Below are 22,501 nucleotides of genomic sequence, written 5' to 3'. Positions count from 1 at the left end.
CTCGCGGAGAGGCAGTCACGGCCATCTTGACGTGTCATGTCACCACCATCAACAATAAAAAAAATAAACATAACAGGTATCTCCGCTTCCAAAAATATCTAAACTATTAAAATATTTTTCCTATGCAGTGAATGCCATAACGTAAAAATAAAAATTAAAAATGATATATATATATTAGAAATATAGATTAATATAAAAAATATATTGCTGCCAAAAAATGGGGATGCAAAGAACATTTAAATTTTTCAAAAGGTTTTTGGTTTATTTTGGGTCATTTTTAGCACAAAGTGAACGACGTAATATCAGAATCCAAATTTCCTGTTTTCCAACACGAGACATGGTAAATTAAATGGTGCCTTTAAAAAATGCATCTTGTCCGGCAAAAAATAATCCCTCATATGGATATGTGAACAGAAAAATGCAAAAATTAAAAAAGGCTTAAAAATAAAAATGCAAAAACTAAAAAAGGCCTAGGCACTCCCACAAAATGTTTATTCTCTGACCTGTTAGAAAGGTACATGATGTAATCTGTGGTGAATATAATCTTCTTACCAGTGACTGTATTTGTGAGTTATAACCTCCCTTCTGATCCTCAGCTGTGTCATGTGGCCATCACTCTGACTTTCCAAATGACACAGCGTCTTATGTGAGGACAGGAAGTCAGTTTCTCTATGTATTACTATGGAAGCCTCAATGTTAAAGGGCTTCTGTCACCCCATTAAACCGTTTTTTTTTTTTCTTTACTAATAATCCCTACACTGCGATCTCATCATACATAAGCAGATTGAAGAGAGGTACGGCCGCGGCGCAGGCGCCAGATATTGAATCAAAACAGGCAGGGCCAGCAGAGAAAGGGCCAGCGGACGGGATCTGTCAATCAACAAGCAGAGGGGGCGTCATTACCATCGGAGGACGCGGCTGCTACCAGCAAGTAGCCGCCCTACTTGCTGGTAGCAAGGTAATTTACATATTTCAAAAATCGATTTTTAACAAATTCTACTGAACGAAAATCATTAATTAGCTTATGTATGATGAGATCGCAGTGTAGGGATTATTAGTAAAGAAAAAAAAAAAACGGTTTAATGGGGTGACAGAAGCCCTTTAATCTCATAGGAATGAATAGAGAAGTAACTGACTTCCTATCCTGTGTCAGTTGGAGATCAGAGTGCTGGTCACATGACACAGCTGAGGATCAGATGGGAGGTTATACCTTCACTGCAGTTTACATCATGTACTTTTCTAACAGGTCAGAGAATAAATATTTTTGTGGGAGTGGTACCGTATTTAGAGGATTTTTAAATACTCTTAATGAACATTAAAATTCCAAAAGCTCTTTTTTATTCACTTTCTTTTGTATTGAGATCTGATCACTTGATATTACAGGCATAAGGCCTGGGGCTGCACTATTGAAAAATTCTGATGACATATCCTGCCAGATGCAGTATTGTGTGGGTCCAGACTACCAAATACACTGATGTCCCCACATGTACACACATAAATGGCTGGCGGGATGTAGATCCTGATGCAGATAATACACACAATGTGAAGAATGAGAGTAATGTGGGAGCGGTGGCTGACACTACACTTCCTGATCACACTCAATACACCTGTATTTCTTCAATGGGTCACTGACTATGTATTCCTTCAGGCAAACTCTTCCCAACTACACCCATCAGGGAGAATTGTCAGAAATTACAGATACTCCCACGTGAGCAAATAAAGTGTAATACAGTACTAAGGGAGAGATTCATAATGCAAAATTAGTCCAAACTTATATTGCATGGACTGCTGTAGCTTACTGCATGCACTGCACCTCCAGGCGCATACTATGATATTTAGCAGCTGCACGACTATCATATATATGCATTAGGCCCCTTTCACACGGGCAAGAATTCCGCGCGGGTGCAATGCGTGAGGTGAACGCATTGCACCCGCACTGAATCCGGACCCATTCACTCCAATGGGACTGTGTACATGAGCGGTGATTTTCACGCAACACAGGCTCCATAGAAGTAAATGGGGCTGCGTGAAAATCGCAAGCATCCGCAAGCAAGTGCGGATGCGGTGCGATTTTCACACATGGTTGCTAGGAGACAATCGGGATGGAGACCCGATCTTTATTATTTTCCCTTATAACATGGTTATAAGGGAAAATAATAGCATTCTTAATACAGAATGCTTAGTAAAATAGTGATGGAGGGGTTAAAAAATTAAAAACAATTAATAAACTCATCTTAATCCACTTGAACGCTCAGCCTGGAATGTCTTCTTTCTATTTTGATATAATGGACCCGTGGTGACATCACGGCGCTCATTACATGGTCCATCACCCACATCTTGTCCAGCCCTCACACGCGACGTCCATGTGAAAGAGGCCTTACTCTTCCTCTGTGTATAACCTAATGCAGGGATCAGAAATCTTCGGCACCCCAGCTGCTGTGAAACTACAACTCCCAGCATCAGTGGCGTTGCTATATGACTGGGCCCCACAGCAAATTTTTTAATGGGGCCTCCCCCCCCAGAAACTTCCCCCTCTCCTTGTGCAACCCCCTCTCCTGTAGTAGGTTACGATCACTCTCTCTTTATGTAATTTTTATTTCAGTATTTATTTGTATTTATTTTTTAAAACTTCAAAAAATTTAAAATAAAAAGGAAATAAATGTGTTTTTCACATTTTTGACCCATTTATATAGCAAACATACTTTTTTTTTAAAGGGGTTATCCGAGACAAAAAAATGTCCCCCATGCGCCCGGGCCCCTCACACTGAATATACTTGCCTGGCTCCCCGCACCTCTCCTGGTCCCCGGAACGCCGCAATTACTTCTCCCCATGCACGGATGAAAACATCTGGTGTCGGGGGGAGCAGCCAATGGCAGGTGGTGATGGGGACGATCCTTCCTAGCATCGCTGGTGACGCTAGGGAGGCTTGTCCCCATCACCGCCTGCCACTGGCTGCTTCCCCCCGCCCCAACACCAGATGTTTTCATCCGGGAGAAGCATCTGCAGCGGTACGGGGACCAGGAGAGGTGTAGAGAGCGGGGAGCCAGGCAAGATCATTCAGAGTGAGGGGCCCGGGGCGTATGGTGGAGAATTTGTTAGTCTTGGAAAACCCCTTTAACCGCCTCCGGACCGCCTAACGCAGATGTGCGGTCCGGAGGTGGCAGCGCTGCGCAGAGTCACGCATATACGCGTCATCTCGCGAGACGCGAGATGACGCGAATATGCGCCCGCGCATGCGCAGTTCGCGCCGGCATTTCGTTCAGGAGTATTTCGTCAGCAACCTGCCAGCCGTGATCATTGGCTGGCAGGTTGCTGATTTTTAAAAAATCCAATCAGAAGCCAGATAACAGATCATATTTGTAAATATGATCTGTTATATGGCTGCCTGCTCCTCTGCTGGTTCTTTTCGTCGGTTGGATCCAGCAGAGGAGCAGGCTACACAGTGAGTACACCAAACACTACACTTTAGCCCCAGATCACCCCCCTGCACCCCGATTAACCCTTTGATCACCCCTTTGATCGCCCCTGTCAATCACAAGTGAAAAGAAAAAAGTGATCAGTGCAAACTGTCACTTTTTTTTTCACTGTTATTGACCGTTAGGTTTCAGTATAGTTTAGGCCCCTTGGTTAGGTAGTTTAGGGATCGGTTAGCGCCCAGCCCACCGCACCGCAGTCCGTTATTCGCTGATTAGCGTATCGCTAATCAGCATTTGTACTTTTATAGTATCTGGAAGTGATCAAAACTGATCACGGTCAGATCTATAATTGTACTAGTGTCACTTTAGTTCTCCCTCCACCCAAAACGCAGTGTTTGCCCGATCAGGCCTGATCGCTCGCCCACACGTGCGTTCGCCCACACCCGCCCCACCGCAGTGACAAAAAAATAATTTTTTTTTGATTGCTGCACATTCACTTTACACGCACTGCGGCGATAAAAAAATCAGTTTTGATATTTTTGATCAACCGCAGCGGCCTCCGGTACTTCGCTAGCCTCCCCTTTGTAAGACAGGCTTGCTTTTTTTTCTTGGGTAGTCTCAGGGAATACCCCTAAATTTAGTTGCCCACATGTCTAACAGGGGGTATTCCTCTGAAGAGGCCTACAGGCTTCTGACCCAGTCGGATGAGGAGTGGGAACCCTCATCTGATGAATCCAGCGGGTCAGAATACGAACCTGTAGAAAGCAGTGGCTCTCTGACCCAAAGTTCGGACGAGGAGGCTGAGGTCCCTGATAGCACCAGGCGTACCCGGCCCCGTGTCGCTAGACCGCAGGTTGCGCAGGATCCGCTTCAAGAGCAGCAGAGTGGGGCTGGTGCTGTCGGATTACGTGGTGAGGCATACACCAGCAGCCCAGCCCTTCCTGGACCTAGTACCAGCACTGCCGTACAACCTGGTGAAGTAGCGAGCACCAGAAGGGCAGTTGAAGCTGGTACGGTGGCACGTGCAGTAGTGACCCCGTCGCAGCCACCGCAAAGACGTGCCCGTAGAGCCCCTAGAATCCCAGAGGTGCTGGCAAACCCTGATTGGCAGTCCCCAACTTCAGCCGCACCTGTAGTTTTCCCTTTCACCGCCCAGTCTGGAGTTCGGGTTGAGACAGCTCAGATCGGTTCGGCCCTGGGATTTTTTGAGCTGTTCTTGACTGCGGAGCTCTTAGACTTAGTTGTGGCAGAAACAAATCGGTATGCCACACAATTTATAACCGCTAACCCGGGAAGCTATTATGCCCAGCCTTTCCGGTGGAAACCAGTCCAAGTTTCCGAAATTAAAACTTTTCTGGGCCTCCTCCTCAACATGGGCCTGACAAAAAAGCATGAATTGCGGTCATATTGGTCCACGAACCCGATTCATCACATGCCCATGTTCTCTGCTGCTATGTCCAGGACACGATTTGAGGTCATCCTGCGTTTCCTGCACTTTAGTGATAACAGCACCTCCCGTCCCAGAGGCCACCCTGCTTTTGACCGGCTCCACAAAATTCGGCCCCTCATAGACCATTTCAACCTGAAATTTGCAGATATTTATACCCCAGAGCAAAAGATCTGCATAGACGAGTCCCTGATACATTTTACCGGGCGCCTTGGCTTCAAACAATACATCCCAAGCAAGCGCGCCCGGTATGGGGTCAAATTGTATAAGCTCTGTGAAAGGGCCACAGGCTATACCCACAAATTTCGTGTCTATGAGGGAAAAGATCAGACCCTGGAGCCGGTCGGTTGCCCTGACTATCTGGGGAGCAGTGGGAAGACAGTTTGGGACTTGGTGTCACCCTTATTCGGCAAGGGGTACCATCTTTATGTGGACAATTTTTACACAAGTGTGGCCCTCTTTAGGCATTTGTTTCTAGAACGGATTGGCGCCTGTGGTACCGCGCGAACTAGTCGCGCGGGCTTCCCCCAACGGCTCGTTACCACCCGTCTTGCAAGGGGGCAGAGGGCCGCACTGTGTAACGAAGAACTGCTCGCGGTGAAATGGAGAGACAAGCGTGACGTTTACATGCTCTCCTCCATTCACGCAGACACGACAATACAAATTGAGCGAGCAACCCGTGTCATTGAAAAGCCCCTCTCAGTTCACGACTATAACCTCCACATGGGAGGGGTGGACTTCAATGACCAGATGTTGTCTCCGTATTTAGTTTCCCGCAGAACCAGACGCTGGTATAAGAAGGTGTCTGTATATTTAATTCAATTGGCTCTGTACAATAGTTTTGTTCTCTACAGTAAGGCTGGGAGAACTGGATCCTTCCTCAAATTTCAGGAAGAGATCATCGAGAACCTCCTGTACCCAGGAGGTTCCGTGGCCCCATCCACCAGTGTAGTTAGCCGTAAGAAAAAAAGTTAATGTTCAGTTAAAAAAGTTAAAGTTTATATGTTCTGTTGCAAAGTTAATAAAATTATTGCGTTGCGGCCTGGTTTTTTCTTTTCTTTTTTTTTTTTTTTTTTACCTTCCAGGTGGACCAACCGATCGATTAACTGCAGCACTGATGTGCATTCTGACAGAAGCATTGCGCTGCTGTCAGATTACACGCAAGTCGGTGTATGCGGCGCTGCAAGACGAGATTTCTACTCTGCAGTAACAGATACGTTTGCCAATGCATACGAGCTGAGGAGGAGGCGGCGTTCCTATGCTTTGGCAAACACTTTGTATATATATAAAAAAAAATAAAAAAAAATCCCGGCAATGATTTATTCATCCACATCGATTGATGTGAATGGAGAAATCTGGTTTGCCAGGGCATACGAGCTAAGTGGGTATGGATGTTGGGCGGAGCTCCTATGTCCTGGCAGACGCCTTTCCCCTCCATTTTTTTTTTTTTGGCAGAGATTTTTTCATCCACATTGATCAATGGAATGAAGAAATCTGTGCCGTTCATTTTTTTCTTTCAGCCCAATATCTGCTCAATATAAGGAGAATAGCAGAAACTCCTAATGCTGGCCATACATGTAATGATTGCGGAGACCCTCAAATGCCAGGGCAGTACAAACACCCCACAACTGACCCCATTTTGGAAAGAAGACACCCCAAGGTATTTGCTGAGGGGCATATTGAGTCCATGAAAGATTTAAATTTTTGTCCTAAGTTAGCGGAAAGTGACACTTTGTGAGAAAAAATAAAATAAAAATCAATTTCCGCTAACTAATGCGAAAAAAATAAAATTCTATGAACTTGCCAGGCCCCTCATTGGATACCTTGGGGTGTCTTCTTTCCAAAGTGGGGTCACATGTGGGGTATTTATACTGCCCTGGCTTTTTAGGGGCCCTAAAGCGTGAGAAGAAGTCTGGGATCCAAATGTCTAAAAATGCCCTCCTAAAAGGAATTTGGGCACTTTTGCAGCCTAGATGCGCAAAAGTGTCACACATCTGGTATCGCCGTACTCAGGAGAAGCTGGGGAATGTGTTTTGGGGTGTCATTTTACATATACCCATGCTGGGTGAGATAAATATCTTGGTCAAATGCCAACTTTGTATAAAAAAATTGGAAAAGTTGTCTTTTGCCAGGATATTTCTCTCACCCAGCATGGGTATATGTAAAATGACACCCCAAAACACATTCCCCAACTTCTCCTGAGTACGGCGATACCAGATGTGTGACACTTTTTTGATGCCAAGGTGGGCAAAGGGGCACATATTCCAAAGTGCACCTTTCGGATTTCGCAGGCCATTTTTTACACATTTTGATTGCAAAGTACTTCTCACACATTTGGGCCCCTAAATTGCCAGGGCAGTATAACTACGCCACAAGTGACCCCATTTTGGAAAGAAGACACCCCAAGGTATTCCGTGAGGGGCATGGCGAGTTCCTAGAATTTTTAAATTTTTGCCGCAAGTTAGTGGAATATGAGACTTTGTAAGGAAAAAAGAGAAAGAAAATAAATCATCATTTTCCGCTAACTTGTGACAAAAAAAATAAAATTCTAGGAACTCGCTGTGCCCCTCACGACATACCTTGGGGTGTCTTCTTTCCAAAATGGGGTCACTTGTGGGGTAGTTATACTGCCCTGGCAATTTAGGGGACCATATGTGTGAGAAGAACTTTGCAATCAAAATGTGTAAAAAATGGCCTGCAAAATCCGAAAGGTGCACTTTGGAATATGTGCCCCTTTGCCCACCTTGGCAGCAAAAAAGTGTCACACATGTGGTATCGCCGTACTCAGGAGAAGTTGGGGAATGTGTTTTGGGGTGTCATTTTAAATATACCCATGCTGGGTGAAAAAAATATCTTGGTCAAATGCCAACTTTGTATAAAAAAAATGGGAAAAGTTGTCTTTTGCCAAGATATTTCTCTCACCCAGCATGGGTATATGTAAAATGACACCCCAAAACACATTCCCCAACTTCTCCTGAGTACGGCGATACCAGATGTGTGACACTTTTTTGATGCCAAGGTGGGCAAAGGGGCACATATTCCAAAGTGCACCTTTCGGATTTCACCGGTCATTTTTTACAGATTTTGATTGCAAAGTACTTCTCACACATATGGGCCCCTAAATTGCCAGGGCAGTATAACTACCCCACAAGTGACCCCATTTTGGAAAGAAGACACCCCAAGGTATTCCGTCAGGGGCATGGCGAGTTCCTAGAATTTTTTATTTTTTGTCGCAAGTTAGTGGAATATGAGACTTTGTAAGGAAAAAAGAGAAAAAAAAAATGTGTCAACAAGTGTCACTAACAAGTGTCACTAACTTGTGACAAAAAATAAAAAGTTCTATGAACTCACTATGCCCATCAGCGAATACCTTAGGGTGTCTACTTTCCGAAATGGGGTCATTTGTGGGGTTTTTCTACTGTTTGGGCATTGTAGAACCTCAGGAATCATGACAGGTGCTCAGAAAGTCAGAGCTGCTTCAAAAAGCGGAAATTCACATTTTTGTACCATAGTTTGTAAACGCTATAACTTTTACCCAAACCATTTTTTTTTTTTGCCCAAACATTTTTTTTTTATCAAAGACATGTAGAACAATAAATTTGGCGAAAAATTTATATATGGATGTGGTTTTTTTTGCAAAATTTTACAGCTGAAAGTGAAAAATGTCATTTTTTTGCAAAAAAATAGTTACATTTTGATTAATAACAAAAAAAGTAAAAATGTCAGCAGCAATAAAATACCACCAAATGAAAGCTCTATTAGTGAGAAGAAAAGGAGGTAAAATTCATTTGGGTGGTAAGTTGCATGACCGAGCGATAAACGGTGAAAGTAGTGTAGTGCCGAAGTGTAAAAAGTGCTCTGGTCATGAAGGGGGTTTCAGCTAGCGGGGCTGAAGTGGTTAAAGGGAACCTGTCACCGGGATTTTGGGTATAGAGCTGAGGACATGGGTTGCTAGATGGCCGCTAGCACATCCGCAATACCCAGTCCCCATAGCTCTGTGTGCTTTTATTGTGTAAAAAAAAACGATTTGATACATATGCAAATTAACCCGAGATGAGTCCTGTACGTGAGATGAGTCAGGGACAGGACTCATCTCAGGTTAATTTGCATATGTATCAAATAGTTTTTTTTACACAATAAAAGCACACAGAGCTATGGGGACTGGGTATTGCGGATGTGCTAGCGGCCATCTAGCAGCCCATGTCCTCAGCTCTATACCTAAAATCCCGGTGACAGGTTCCCTTTAAGTTATGTCCACTTTTTTTGATGTAGGGGGACATGTCGTTTATGGTCATCGGGGACAGGGCAAGAAGCTGCAGTACGGTATGCTTTGCCATTATTTTTTTGGGGGTCTTTACTTTTTTTAATTTTACACTTTGGAGAGCATTAGTTTAGTTTTTAAAACATTTTATTGAATACACATCAACAATGACATAGGACAGACATGTATAACAACGATACAAAAAGATTTCCTGTGTGTAGCATACACCGTATTTCTAATACTGTACATCTAGATTGACCTCAGACCTTCACATCCCCATGTCACTGTATATTATACAGGAATAGAACAGACATTTTCCTTTATGTAAAGACTCTGATAAATTGTATATTTAAGAACAATAACGACATATCGCTGAGTACAGATAAATTAATTCTATAAATGGCAACTAAGAGAACAAGATGTTCAGGCAGGTAATGTCACTGAGTTTCCTGAATTTCTTCCAATTCCCCCAAATCCCTTCAAACACAGATGCAGTTTGTTCAACTCCCAATGAGCCAATTGTTCCATTCTATACACTTGGTCACACTTGGCAAGCCATTGTGAAATCGCCGGGTGGCCGTGTCTTTCCAGTGGGTTGCGACAATTAGGCGCGCTGCCGCTAGCAAATGCTGTTGCAGGCGTGAATCTTGTTTGTTGTTGTTGTTGTTTACCATACCTATGTATAACCTATGTATACCTCTACTGTACTATATACCTCGGCATATATACTATTCTGTATACATTTACCATACCTATGTATAACCTATGTATACCTCTATGTACTATATACCTCGGCATATATACTATTCAGTATACATTTACCATACCTATGTATACTTCTACTGTACTATATACATCTGCGTATATACCATTCTGTATACATTTACCATACCTATGTATACCTCTACTGTACTATATACCTCGGCATATATACTATTCTGTATACATTTACCATACCTACCTATGTATAACCTATGTATACCTCTACTGTACTATATACCTCGGCATATATACTATTCTGTATACATTTACCATACCTATGTATACCTCTACTGTACTATATACCTCTGTACTATATACCATTCTGTATACATTTACCATACCTATGTATACTTCTACTGTACTATATACCTCTGTACTATATACTATTCTGTATACATTTACCATACCTATGTATACTTCTACTGTACTATATACCATTCTGTATACATTTACCATACCTATGTATACTTCTACTGTACTATACACCTCTGTACTATATACCATTCTGTATACATTTACCATACCTATGTATACTTCTACTGTACTATATACCTCTGTACTATATACCATTCTGTATACATTTACCATACCTATGTATACTTCTACTGTACTATATACCTCTGTACTATAAACCATTCTGTATACATTTACCATACCTATGTATACCTCTACTGTACTATATACCTCTGTACTATATACCACTCTGTATACATTTACCATACCTATGTATACTTGTACTGTACTATATACCTCTGTACTATATACCACTCTGTATACATTTACCATACCTATGTATACTTGTACTGTACTATATACCTCTGTACTATATACCACTCTGTATACATTTACCATACCTATGTATACTTGTACTGTACTATATACCTCTGTACTATATACCACTCTGTATACATTTACCATACCTATGTATACCTCTACTGTACTATATACCTCTGTACTATATACCACTCTGTATACAGTTACCATACCTATGTATACTTGTACTGTACTATATACTGAATATTCTCCATCTCTGTGTGGATGCTTGTCTGTGATGTACTGCACATGTACAGTGTGTACCACACCTCTGGGTGTATGCTATACTGTGCACTGTACTCCAGTATCTACTATATAGTAGTATACGCTGTACTGTGAGGTGTATATACACTAGGTGCACCGTACCGCTGTATACATGTACTGTAGAGTTCACATTACCTCCGTCTTCTCAGTGCGTCTGCTTCCCTTGTGCAGTGTGATCAGCTCCGGATTGGTGTCAGTGACTTCGGGAGGAGGAGGGGAGGGGGCAGTGCCGTAGATGGGCGCGTCCAGGGCTCCCAGCAGCTGAGGGGAGAGGACGGGCGGCTCTGCAGTCTGTGTGCACACTCCCCCAACCTGCCATAAACCGCAGGGATAGTCTACATCACAATATACACTGTGCTCCATTATAAATAATCAGCAATAGTGCACTGCTAAGCCCAAGTATCTAATCCTATCCTGTGATACTGCGCTGCTGTATCTAAGCCTATCATATGTGATGCTGCACTGCTGTATCTAAGCCTATTTTATGTGATACTGCACTGCTGTATCTAAGCCTATCATGTAATACTGTGCTGCTGTATCTAAGCCTATCATATGTGATACTGCACTGCTGTATCTAAGCCTATGATATGTGATACTGCACTGCTGTATCTACACCTATGATATGTGATACTGCTCTGCTGTATCTAAGTCTATCATATGTAATACTGCACTGCTGTATCTAAACCTATGATATGTGATACTGCACTGCTGTATCTAAACCTATGATATGTGATACTGCTCTGATGTATCTAAAAAAAAAGTTACAAAAACTAATTGTATGCCATTTAGAATAGAATGTTAGGATCCCGAAAATCCCATTTGGAGGGATCTTCATGGGATTATGATTTTCCCAAGGGTTAGTATTGGGTTTTTGCCGGGAATTTTCCCACCAAGATAGTGTTTCCCGCCAAAACTCAGTGGCCTAGTTGGCTAAATTTAGCTTGGTTGCTGGGTAAAGGGAAGAATGCGGGTGACTGGCTAGGGTAGGGGTCCTATAGGGGAATGGTTGCTGGGGTTAGGACGTTTTAGGTCCCCAGTAACAAGTAGGGCATTGGAGGATAGGTTTGGGGGGGGGTGGGGTAGATTTTGTATATAAGACGAGGTGGCCGGTATTAGGCTGTCTGCCTAAGTTGTGTTTAGGATCCTGCTGCCGGTCAGACTGCCCGCCTGCCGCCCGTGTGGACTGCTTCCCTGCCTGCCTCGGTCATCTCTCTTACCATGGAGGAGTTTATTGCAGAGCTGTTTATTGCAGAGCTCAGCTGCATCCAACAGCTGCCTGGTTGGATGCCTGCCTGTTGGACCTCTCATCCTCTGCTCCTGACGTGATGGAGCCTGGCAATGTGGTCTCGGCGGCTGTATCCGCGGCTGTGTCGGCTGTGGATGTGGGGACTCCGGCTGTCTCTCCTGCGCTGCGCTCCCCTCAGCTTGAGAGGAGGCAGCGCACAATTTTCTCTCCCACCCCCTGCAGGTCCTCACCAGAGAAGCTGCCGGTGTAGCGTTATACTACCCTACCTCGTGAGATTTCCCTACCTCCTGACTTCCTGTCGCACTGCTAATGACGTGAGGAGGCGTTCCTGAGTTTTGACGATCTGCGCATGCGCAAACCAACAGTTTATAGAAAATCTCAGCTGAGTTCAGCTTTACTCCGGAACACTGCGCATGCGCAGGAGAGCCTCAGTAGGGAAATATTACGGCCCAGTGCGCAAGTGCGGCTAACTCCGGATGGCGCATGCGCAGTGTCCCGGTGTGAAGCTGAACTCCGCTGAGATTTTCCATAAACTGTCGGTTTGCGCATGCGCAGATCGTCAAAACTCAGGAACGCCTCCTCACGTCATTAGCAGTGCGACGGGAAGTCAGGAGGTAGGGAAATCTCACGAAGTAGGGTAATGTAACGCTACACTGGCGTCTGCTGCCAGAACAGGAAGTGGTCTCAAGCGGATGACGTCAGTTCCGGTTGCGCACCACAGTTCAGGGTCCCCCGGAAACTTTGTCCAGAAGATTAGTTCCGGTCTGCCTGCTAGAAGAAGAGGTTCCCAGCCAGCTCTGCAGGGAGGCTGTCCATCTGCGGCACCGCATCGTAAGAAGAACGGCAGCGCAGGAGTCGGGTTCCTTCAGGGCAGCGTCCAGCCCAGCAGCTCCGCTCTGGCGTTGAGCAGCTGGGTGATACGTGCCAAGAAGATTCCTTTCAGCAGCCTGGCGAATCCGGTCCATCTTCGGATCAACCGGGGGCGGCGTCTGGGGGTGAGTGTGTCACTGGTTTAGCGCCTGTTCTAGCATCGTTGTCAAATGTTGTCCTCCTTGCAGAGTTTGGTCCCCCCAAGTTTGGGGGGAACACTCGGATAGTGAGGACTCCCTTCCTTTGCCGTTACCTTCTAGGGGGAAGGGGGTGGCTGAGATTTCCTATAAAGAGCAGCTCCCTTGTGATATCTCACCTCTCGGTTTTCATTTGTCCATATCTATGAAAGAGAAGATATGGAGTAATGAATTCGTAGACGTCCTATCCTTGTTGCCTGCATCAAAGGAATTTATTGCTAAATTAGAAAAGTGGGATGATAAGACGGAGGAGGATAGGAGACGTCTAATTCCTCAGACTTTTAATAACTGGTTGCAGGCTTATTGTATATTTTGCAGTGTGATGGGTGAGAAGTTCCCACAAAGATGCTCGGGTTTATTTCAGCATTTAGACAATGTTTTAGAAGCCTATAGGAATTTTGGGTGGTTGGGTTGGTTTGCATATGATGAGTGCGATGAGGCAGCGGCTGGCGGTATACCCTAGCATGCGATGGGGCACAAATGGGTTTGTGGTTTAATTTATTGGTGCCACAGTGTACATCTTCTTCCGCCCCTAAGCAGCAGCCAACTTTGACAGGACAGCAGTCTGGGCTGAGGAAGGGCGCGTGCTTTGCGTTTAATGAAGCGTAGTGCCGATGGCCTTCATCCTGTAAATACAGACACGAATGTACATTTTGTGGGGGTATCCACCCCATGGTCTGCTGTTTTAAGACAGACAATTTGCCCAATAAGCCTTCTACCAGTGGATTTATTACAAAGAGCGTGGACGCCAGTAAAGCTGGAGATCATGCGCCCTTGGTTAGAGCAATACCCAAGTCGCAGGGTGGCGGATCTGCTCCTTGAGGGTTTTGGGGTAGGCTTCCACTTACCGGCTTTATGGATAGGTTATATCTTAGGTGGCGTAGCTTCCGCTGGTGGTCCAAGCAAAGTTTGGGAAGGAGTTGGCATTGGATCGGATCGCTGGTCCTTTCCCATCCCCTCCTTTTGCAAATGTTCACATTTCTCCATTAGGGGTAGTACCAAAAAAGGAGCCGGGTGCTTTTCGTTTAATTCACCATTTGTCGTTTCCTTATAGGGCGTCGCTGAATGATGAAATTGATAAAGTGTTGTGCTCAGTAAAGTATGCTACCTTTGATTTAGCTGTGAGTCTAGTGCGTAGCTATGGCAACGGGGCTTTGATGGCGAAAGCGGATATCCAGTCCACTTTTCGCCTATTGCCGATCCACCCATCTGCTTTTAGCTCTTTGGGGTTTCACTTTCAGGGTTTGTTTTATTTTGATAAGTGTTTGCCAATGGGGTGTTCATTATCTTGTTTTTATTTTGAAATTTTTTCTTCCTTCCTAGAGTGGGTGGTAGCGGTTAGGAGCATGCGGGGTGCTGTAATGCATTATTTAGACGATTTCTTGTTCATTGGTCCAGTGAACTCTTCGGTTTGTTCAGATCTGTTAGAATCCTTAATATTTGTTCTGAGTTTGGCGTTTGACAAAACAGTGTATCCGGTTAGTTGTTTGGAGTATTTGGGTATTGTTTTTTATTCTGAAAAAGGTGAGTTTAGGCTGCCGGTTGAGAAGGTGAATAAAATATGTTCTACTATCACTATGTTGTTGGGTAAACGGAATGCAACCGTGAAGGAAATTCAGTCTCTATTAGGCCTTTTAGCCTTTGCCTCTAGAGTTATCCCGATCGGTCGTGTTTTTAGTAGGCAATTGGCGGCTAAGGTTGCGGGTATGCTGAATCCAGTATTTCATGTGCATTTGGGAAAGGAAGTTAAAGATTTGTCAATTTGGTTGACATTTTTCCAGCAGTATAATGCTTGTTCGTATTGGCAGGATGATTTTGTCCCCGCTCCTGCTTTGGATTTGTTTACAGACGCAGCGGGGTCTTGTTGATTTGGAGCTTATTGGAAAGGTCTTTGGTGTGCGGCTAAATGGCATCCGTCATGGGTTGAGAATGGGGTGACGAAAAATATTGTTTTATTGGAGTTGTTTCCTGTTGTGGTGTCTTTGGTTTTATGGGGTACGTTTTTTGCTAATAAAGAGGATTTTTCTGCACACTGATAATAAGGGGGTTTTGTTTGCAATTACCTGTTTATCGTCCAAATGCCCATTAGTTGTTAAGTTGTTGCGTCATTTAGTTTTGCTGTGTTTGAAATTGAATATTTGGGTTAAAGCTAGGCATATTCCGGGTGTGGATAACTTCATTGCTGACACGCTCTCTCGTTTTCAGTTTCAGTTTTTTTGCTCATTGGCAAGGGGGCCGACCTAGAGGGTGAGAAATGTCCTCTATAGCTTTGGAATCTGATTTGGTCCTAGATATGTCCTATCTGCGGTCACCATTAGCCCCGGCTACCTGGTCAGATTATGTGCGTTCATGGGGTAAGTGGTGCCGTTTTGTGAAGTTTATGGGTTGGTCCCCTTTTGTAGGTGATGAAAGTTCGACCTTATCCTTTTGTTTGTATCTTTTTAAGGAGCAGTTGGTGCATGCAACTGTTGTGCGGGTTTTGGCAGGTGTTTCCTTTTTTTCTTAGAGTTTTGGGTGTTCCTCTTGTTTTGGATTATTTTATGGTTAGGAAAGTTTGAAGGGTTATAAAGTGGGTAATTGTTCTCCTGGATAATAGGTGACCTATTCCCCCAGTTTGTTGTCTTTGTTATGTCAGGTAACGTTGTTGATCTGCAACTAATGCACATGAGGCCGTTGCTTTTCTCTTAGTTTTTGCATGCATGTTTTTTGGTGCTTTCAGGATCAGTGAGATCTTACCTAAAAGTAGAACATCTGATGTGGGTTTGGTCTGGGATGAACGTGAGTGTGCATAGTAATTATATATTAGTGTTTTCTTCCTCATTCAAAGACAGATCAGGCAGGTTAGGGTTCATGGATCCGAGTGGGTAGAGTCCAGTCGGGTGTAATCTGCCCTGTAGTATTCTGTCATGCTACTGGCACTTGCGCCAGCAGGTGGGGGTTTATTTTTGTTCATGTTGATTCCTCTCCAGTAACGCAATATCATTTAGAGCAGTTTTGTGTAAATGCTTGAGGGAATTGGGTCTGGGGGATTTTGAAATCACGTCTCATTCATTTAGGATTGGGGCTGTGACTACAGCGGCCCCTTTGTGGATGAGTAAGTCACGGATTAAAAGGTTGGGAAGGTGGTCTTCTAACCGTTTTCAGCTCTATATCAGACCGTCCCTTCAGGTTATGTAATGCTGTTTGTTTTTCTTGATAGTTTTTACAGGTAGCACCGTATGGATCATCGGCCATTCCTTCATACACTGGGCCCACAGAAGAGCCTTAGGAAGATCATACGGTGACAACCTTTCATGGTCTACAGATGTTCGAATTTTTTGGAACGGTGTTAGAAGACTTCATTAGGAACCCCGCTAGACGTAATCCTCGAGATGTGTTCTTTATATCCTGATCCGGATGTTATTATTTTTCATGCGGGTGGTAATGACGTGGGTAAGGTAGGCACTATTGAGTTGACATTTAGTATGAAGAGACTTAGTTAGAGTCAGGAGACTGTTTGCCGACGCTCGTCTGTTTTTTTTTTCTGAAATGGTGCCGAGATTGTTATGGCTATGCGAATTTTACATTTTTGGACAAAATTAGAATTCGTGTAAACAGGATCATGGCTCGTTTTATGCCACTAGTTTGGGGTTTTTCTTTTAGACACATGGACTTGGAAGGAGGTTTGCCCAGCCTTTATTTTTCAGATAAAACTAATCTTTCAGAGATTGGCCTGGATATTTTTTATTTGGATTTGCAGACCATGATCGAATTAGCTATGGATGGGGTGGGGCCCATGCCCCCTGCTTAGGTGGCATGGTCTGTTGGGTAAGGTCGCTTGCCAATAATTATCAAGCGGACGAGTTGATTCAGGTATTTAAGTCGAGCTTATGACTGGCCTAATCAGTGGTTATAATTTTTTTTTTTAACTCGTTTTATTAAAGATTAACATTCCAGGTGTGAATCAAGTAAGGAAATGCACAGGGGTTTCCCACGCAGGGGATTAGCATGACATGATTTAAACATAAGATAAGATACAGGGCATACAGATTGGATTACAATAGACCATGTAGAAGAGGACTGGAAGTAGGTACAATGAGTTTCAAGCGATGATAAGAGGCTGATCTCAGCACATTTAACCCAAGCTTAGATTATCGACCACTGAATACATGTAGGAGTTTTGTAAGGTTAACGAGGAGTAACACCACTCTCCCCAGACCTTTTGAAATTTTTGCGGGCACTTCCTATGCTTGAAGACAATATTTTCCATGGACACTGCATGGTAAACTAAGGACTTCCACTGACCTAGTGATGGTGGCCTTTCTCCCATCCACCGAAGCACAATAGCCTTCCTAGCTAGTAATAAAGTTTCCCCCAGAAATATTCTATTATAATGGGACCACGACTCCTCATCCAGGACACCCAATAGACACAGTTTGGGACACAGAGGAACCGTGGCAGGGACCATAGTAGACAGCACCCCAAGGACCAGATATAGCTGCATTCCCAAAACATATGCCAAAAGTCGGCATTATCTGTTGAGCATCTGTGGCACCTATTATGAGGACTTCTTCCCATCTTATGCAACCTGGTTGGAGTAAGGTAACTCCCGTGCAGTATGAACAACTGAATCATTCTATTATTAATAGAGGGTGAAACTCTGGTTGGAGTCAGAATCGCCTCACTCTAATCATCTTCTGTCAGAGTGGGTATGGAGAACTTCCACCTATTCTCAATGGCAAGAGGGTTCATTGTCATGCGATTGCAAAGCAAGTGTGTATACAGCACGGAAATGATCCCTCTCGTGTAAGAGGCAGCCCTGATCATCCAGCAACATTTCCAACACATATATATATAGCAGACTGTCATGTTTCCCTCCAGCCACCAGAGGCCACTGTGGCTGAGTAGGACAGTGAGAGGAGTTGTTTCCAGAGGACAAGGAGTTAAGTGTTTTTTCCCGGGCTGAGCAATGAGCCTGGGCTGAAGGTGTCTGAGGACACAGGAAGAAGGACGCTGTGCACTGAGAGGGAGATCCACAGGGAAGATTAGAGCGATTTCTCCCTGCCTGCTGTGACACAGTATCTGTGTGCTGTCTGCTGTAGTGTGAGGCACTTACCAGAGGAACTGTGAGTGAATTCCAGGCCCTGCCTGATTACACGTCCAGAGCTGCTGATTATCTCTAACCAGAGTTACAGAGACTACAAAGAGAGGCCAGAGCTGAGCCACGCTGAAGCAAGCAAGCAAGCAACCAGATCGGGACCCAGACTGTACCTGCCTGCATGTGCGGACACCGAACTGTGAGTGCACTGATGCTAACCTGAGCTAGGACATAGTGGAATAGGATTTAGTTTAGTGCACCGTAGAGGTGCACCCCGGGTAGCGGGGACAGATAGGACTACCTAGAAGAGAGTAGCCTGCTATTGTCTGTACTTGTGGTTGTGATTCATTTGTGTTCTTTATGCAAATTTCCATTATCTTTGTTGTGAATTCTCAAGCTGTTCATATTGTAAATCTGCTTCTCCGGCAGTTAGAGTTCTCTTTTAATAAAGCCGGTTTCTACTTCAGCCTCCTTGTCTGCTGCACTGTACTTGAGTCCTGCTCTACGGTCTCTTCCTCTGCTGACCGTTACACTCGGACCCTGCGATCTAAACATGTCAATCAAGGGATATTTCGAGATATCCCTCCCTACCTCTCTGAGCTGGGCCTGTAGGGCATGCCTGAATTGCAGGTATCTGAAAAACATATTGCGGGGCACTCCAAATTTGTCCTGGATCTGCGAGAAGGAGCGCAAGTGCCCACCCTCATACAGATCTTCCAGTGTGCAGACCCCATGAAGCCTCCACATGTCAGCCCCTTCCACCGATTTTAGATGAGAAAGCAAGGGGTTATCCCACAACGGGATGACATCGGCCAGGTCCTTATATGAATGTAATTTAGAAGCCTGCCACACTTGATGTGCTTACCTGTGGAGGGGCAGCAGGCGACCTCGAGGGCAGTGTGAATTCTCCAGGGCTGGCCAGAGAGTGCTCAAATATAAGTATACTTGCAGGAAGTATGCAGCATTAGATAATTCATCTGACCTGATTTGGGCCTTTGAAGTACAGCTAAGGAAAGTTTCCTTCTAGCCTTTCCCCACACAAATGAGGCAATCATTACGTGGACACGATCAAAGAACCCTTTAGATATAGGTGCGCAAGCATGAGCTAGGAGATATAGGCCCTTAGGTAGTAATATCATTTTAACTAAATTCAATCTACCCATGATGGAAAGGGGGAGGGATTTTTATCCTTTGAATTTGTCTGCAAAGAGGGCCTCCAGGGGTTCAATGTTCAAAGTGTATGACAGTTGCGCGTTTCTAGTAATTATTATTCCTAGATACTTGAAACGATCCACTACTGGCAGATTATGGTAGTGAGACGGCCATGTGTGGTTCCAAAGGGGCATAATAGCGGATTAGGTCCAATTTATGTGCAACCCCGAAAATCTGCCAAACTGCTCGATAATCTCGATTGCTCTAGGGAGCGTTACCTCAGGGTTGGTCGTAAACAAAAATCATCCGCATAAAACCCAATTTTATCCTCCCTGCATCCCATGGAGATATCCGTGTACGTCTGATCTTGCCTGATTCTAAGAGCTAGGTGCTCCGCCGCGACCGCGAAAAAGCAGAGGCGATAAAGGGCACCCCTGTCTCGTACCTCTATTCAGTGGAAAAGAATCAGAATGATGGCCATTTATTAATATATTGGCTCTTGGTCGTTTGTATAATATCTCGACCCATCTGATGAATTTTGGGCCAAAGCTCTTTAATACAGTAAGCAGAAATGTCCACTCTATCGAATCAAAGGCTTTAGCAGTGTCCAAGGAGGCCAGAGCCCAGTGATTACCCTCAGCCGCCCCTATCTGTACAATCACCTGCGCCCTCCTGATGTTATCAGAGGTTGATCTGCCCGGCATGAAACCTGACTGGTCCCTATGCACCACTGAAGTGACCACTCTGTTAAGGCGAGTATTTTATAATGTAGAATCAAAAGAGAGATAGGGCGGTAGGATCCGCACTCCAACGTTTTTTTTTTCGGGCTTTAGGATAACCACAATTGTCGCGTCATACATAGAGTCCGGCAAGCACCCTCGGGTATGGGCAGTCAAATATAATTTGTGAAGTTGCGGGCCTAGTATGTCAACATATCTGGAGTAAACTTCTATCGGAATGCCATCTGGGCCTGGGGCCTTCCCAGCAGGGAGATCCGTGATCGCCAGTTTAATCTCCTCCAATGTAATATCATCTTCCAAGACACCTCTATCCAGATCACTCAGCTGAGGAGGAGGCACCTCAAGAAGGTATTCATCCAGCTCGCGCGCTGTGTAAGTTACAGCGGAGTCATATAGATCTGTGTAGAAGCTCCCGAAGCACTCTAGAATACCATCTGCTGATTCCCGCACCAGCCCATCAGGACCCCGAATTCTGATAACTGGAGGGGACATATTGCTGCCGCGCGCAAGATGAGCAAGAAGCTTGCCAGCCTGGTTACCCATCTGAAAAGCCTGCTGTTTAAGAAAGAATGATTTGCGGTTGCTTTTTTCTGACAAGTGTAACATGTATAATCTGCCTCTATTAATCCATTCTAGCCTGTTCTCCTCAGTCGGGGAACCTGTAAAAGCCTTTTCTGCCTCTTTGCATCTAGTGTGTAGTTCCACCTATTTGCGCTGCGTATCTTTTTTGAAGGATATTGGCGATTTAAGGCAACCTCTCAGATACGCCTTAATCGTTTGCTACAACAATAAACCATCCATCTTAACATCCTGCACCTCCAGAAACATCATCAGTTGATCCGGAACCCTGTCTGTAGTGGTGAAAAGAGATAACCAAAAAGGATGTATGCGCATCTTCCTTCCCAGTCTAACAGCATCGGGGAGTTTTAGCTCTACTAATACCGGGGCATGATCCGAGGGACCCTGAGGCCCATATCTCACAGTATACTAAGGCATTCCCTAAAATGTAATCAATCCTGGAAAGAGCTCCCCTAGAGGGAATGAAGCATGAGTATTCCTGTAAAAGCAGATATCTGATCCGCCACAACCATCCCAACCACCCCATCTCCGCAGCTGTTCTGGACAGAACAGTGTCAGAAGGAGAGCCACTATTCCTACCAGAATCCCTGCGGAATCTGTCCAACTCATTGTTCATTACCAGATTAAAGTCACCCATACAGAGCAGTCTAACATTGGGATATTGTGCCACAAATCCTATCACAGTCTGCAGTAGAGAGGTAGTGGCAGGCGGTGGATTATACACATTAATCACCACGTAAGGGACACAGTTAAGATACACATATAAGAAAATAAATTGCCCCTCCGGATCCATAACTGAGTGATGCACCTCCCACCTAAGGCTTCTATGGACCAATATAGCGACCCCTCTGGAGTGTGAGCTTCCATATGCATTAGCTAAGTATTGAACCCAGGGTTTTTTAAGTCTACACCCGGTCTCTGGCGTCAGGTGAGTTTCTTGCAGGCCAATAATGAGTGGGTTAAAGAAGTGAATGTGTGAAAATACCGCTATCCTTTTCTTGGGGTCCCCCAATCCCCTTACATTCCACGACAAAACCTTCATGGAGGCCATTTCCGATGTATCCCTGTTTTTATAGGATATCCTCCTACTCTTTCCGCTGGAGAGATTCAATCTGTTTTTTGACACCAATGCCCTGATACCCCTCCATCTAGCTTTGCTAGGAGAGAAACCCACACCTGGATGGAACATAACCTAAAGGTACATAACTTGGTACATATAAGTAACAAAGTGAGTAAAAGGTCGTTGGAATCTAGTCCAACTAGTATAAGGGCCAAGGTTTCGGGGACCTGCATAGTGCAAATAGATGGAATACCTATGCAGGTGTTGCTCCCACCCCATATTATCTTAAGCAACATACAACATGCGTTTACAGATAGTGACATAGCGTGCATAAGAAAAGTAAGATAAGTTATAACATAACTCCCGAACAAGTGAAATCTGCAACAAAAGCAGCTAATAGAGGATTACACGGTTTGTCAAGTCCCACATCTGAAGACACAATGACAGGTTAGTATTATAAAGGGCACCCCTGTCTCGTACCTCTATTCAGTGGGAAAGAATCAGAATGATGGCCATTTATTAATATATTGGCTCTTGGTCGTTTGTATAATATCTCGACCCATCTGATGAATTTTGGGCCAAAGCTCTTTAATACAGTAAGCAGAAATGTCCACTC

The 22,501-nt window shown here is 44.5% G+C and overlaps 1 protein-coding gene across 1 annotated transcript in view; it reads right to left on the bottom strand.

The window, feature by feature from the left end:
* Positions 1-11,154, bottom strand: part of LOC122924806 (von Willebrand factor A domain-containing protein 5A-like) — a 274,200-nt gene extending 263,046 nt beyond the window's left edge. Inside the window, exon 1 of the mRNA XM_044276248.1 lies at positions 11,100-11,154. The gene's annotated coding sequence lies outside the window, so the exon portion shown is untranslated. The remainder of the gene's footprint in view (positions 1-11,099) is intronic.
* Positions 11,155-22,501: the final 11,347 nt, after the last annotated feature.

This window comes from Bufo gargarizans, chromosome 1, assembly GCF_014858855.1.
Source record: "Bufo gargarizans isolate SCDJY-AF-19 chromosome 1, ASM1485885v1, whole genome shotgun sequence".
NCBI lineage: Eukaryota > Metazoa > Chordata > Amphibia > Anura > Bufonidae > Bufo > Bufo gargarizans.
The sequence above is the reverse complement of the archived record's forward strand: the minus strand, read 5'-3'. Positions and strand labels throughout refer to the sequence as shown.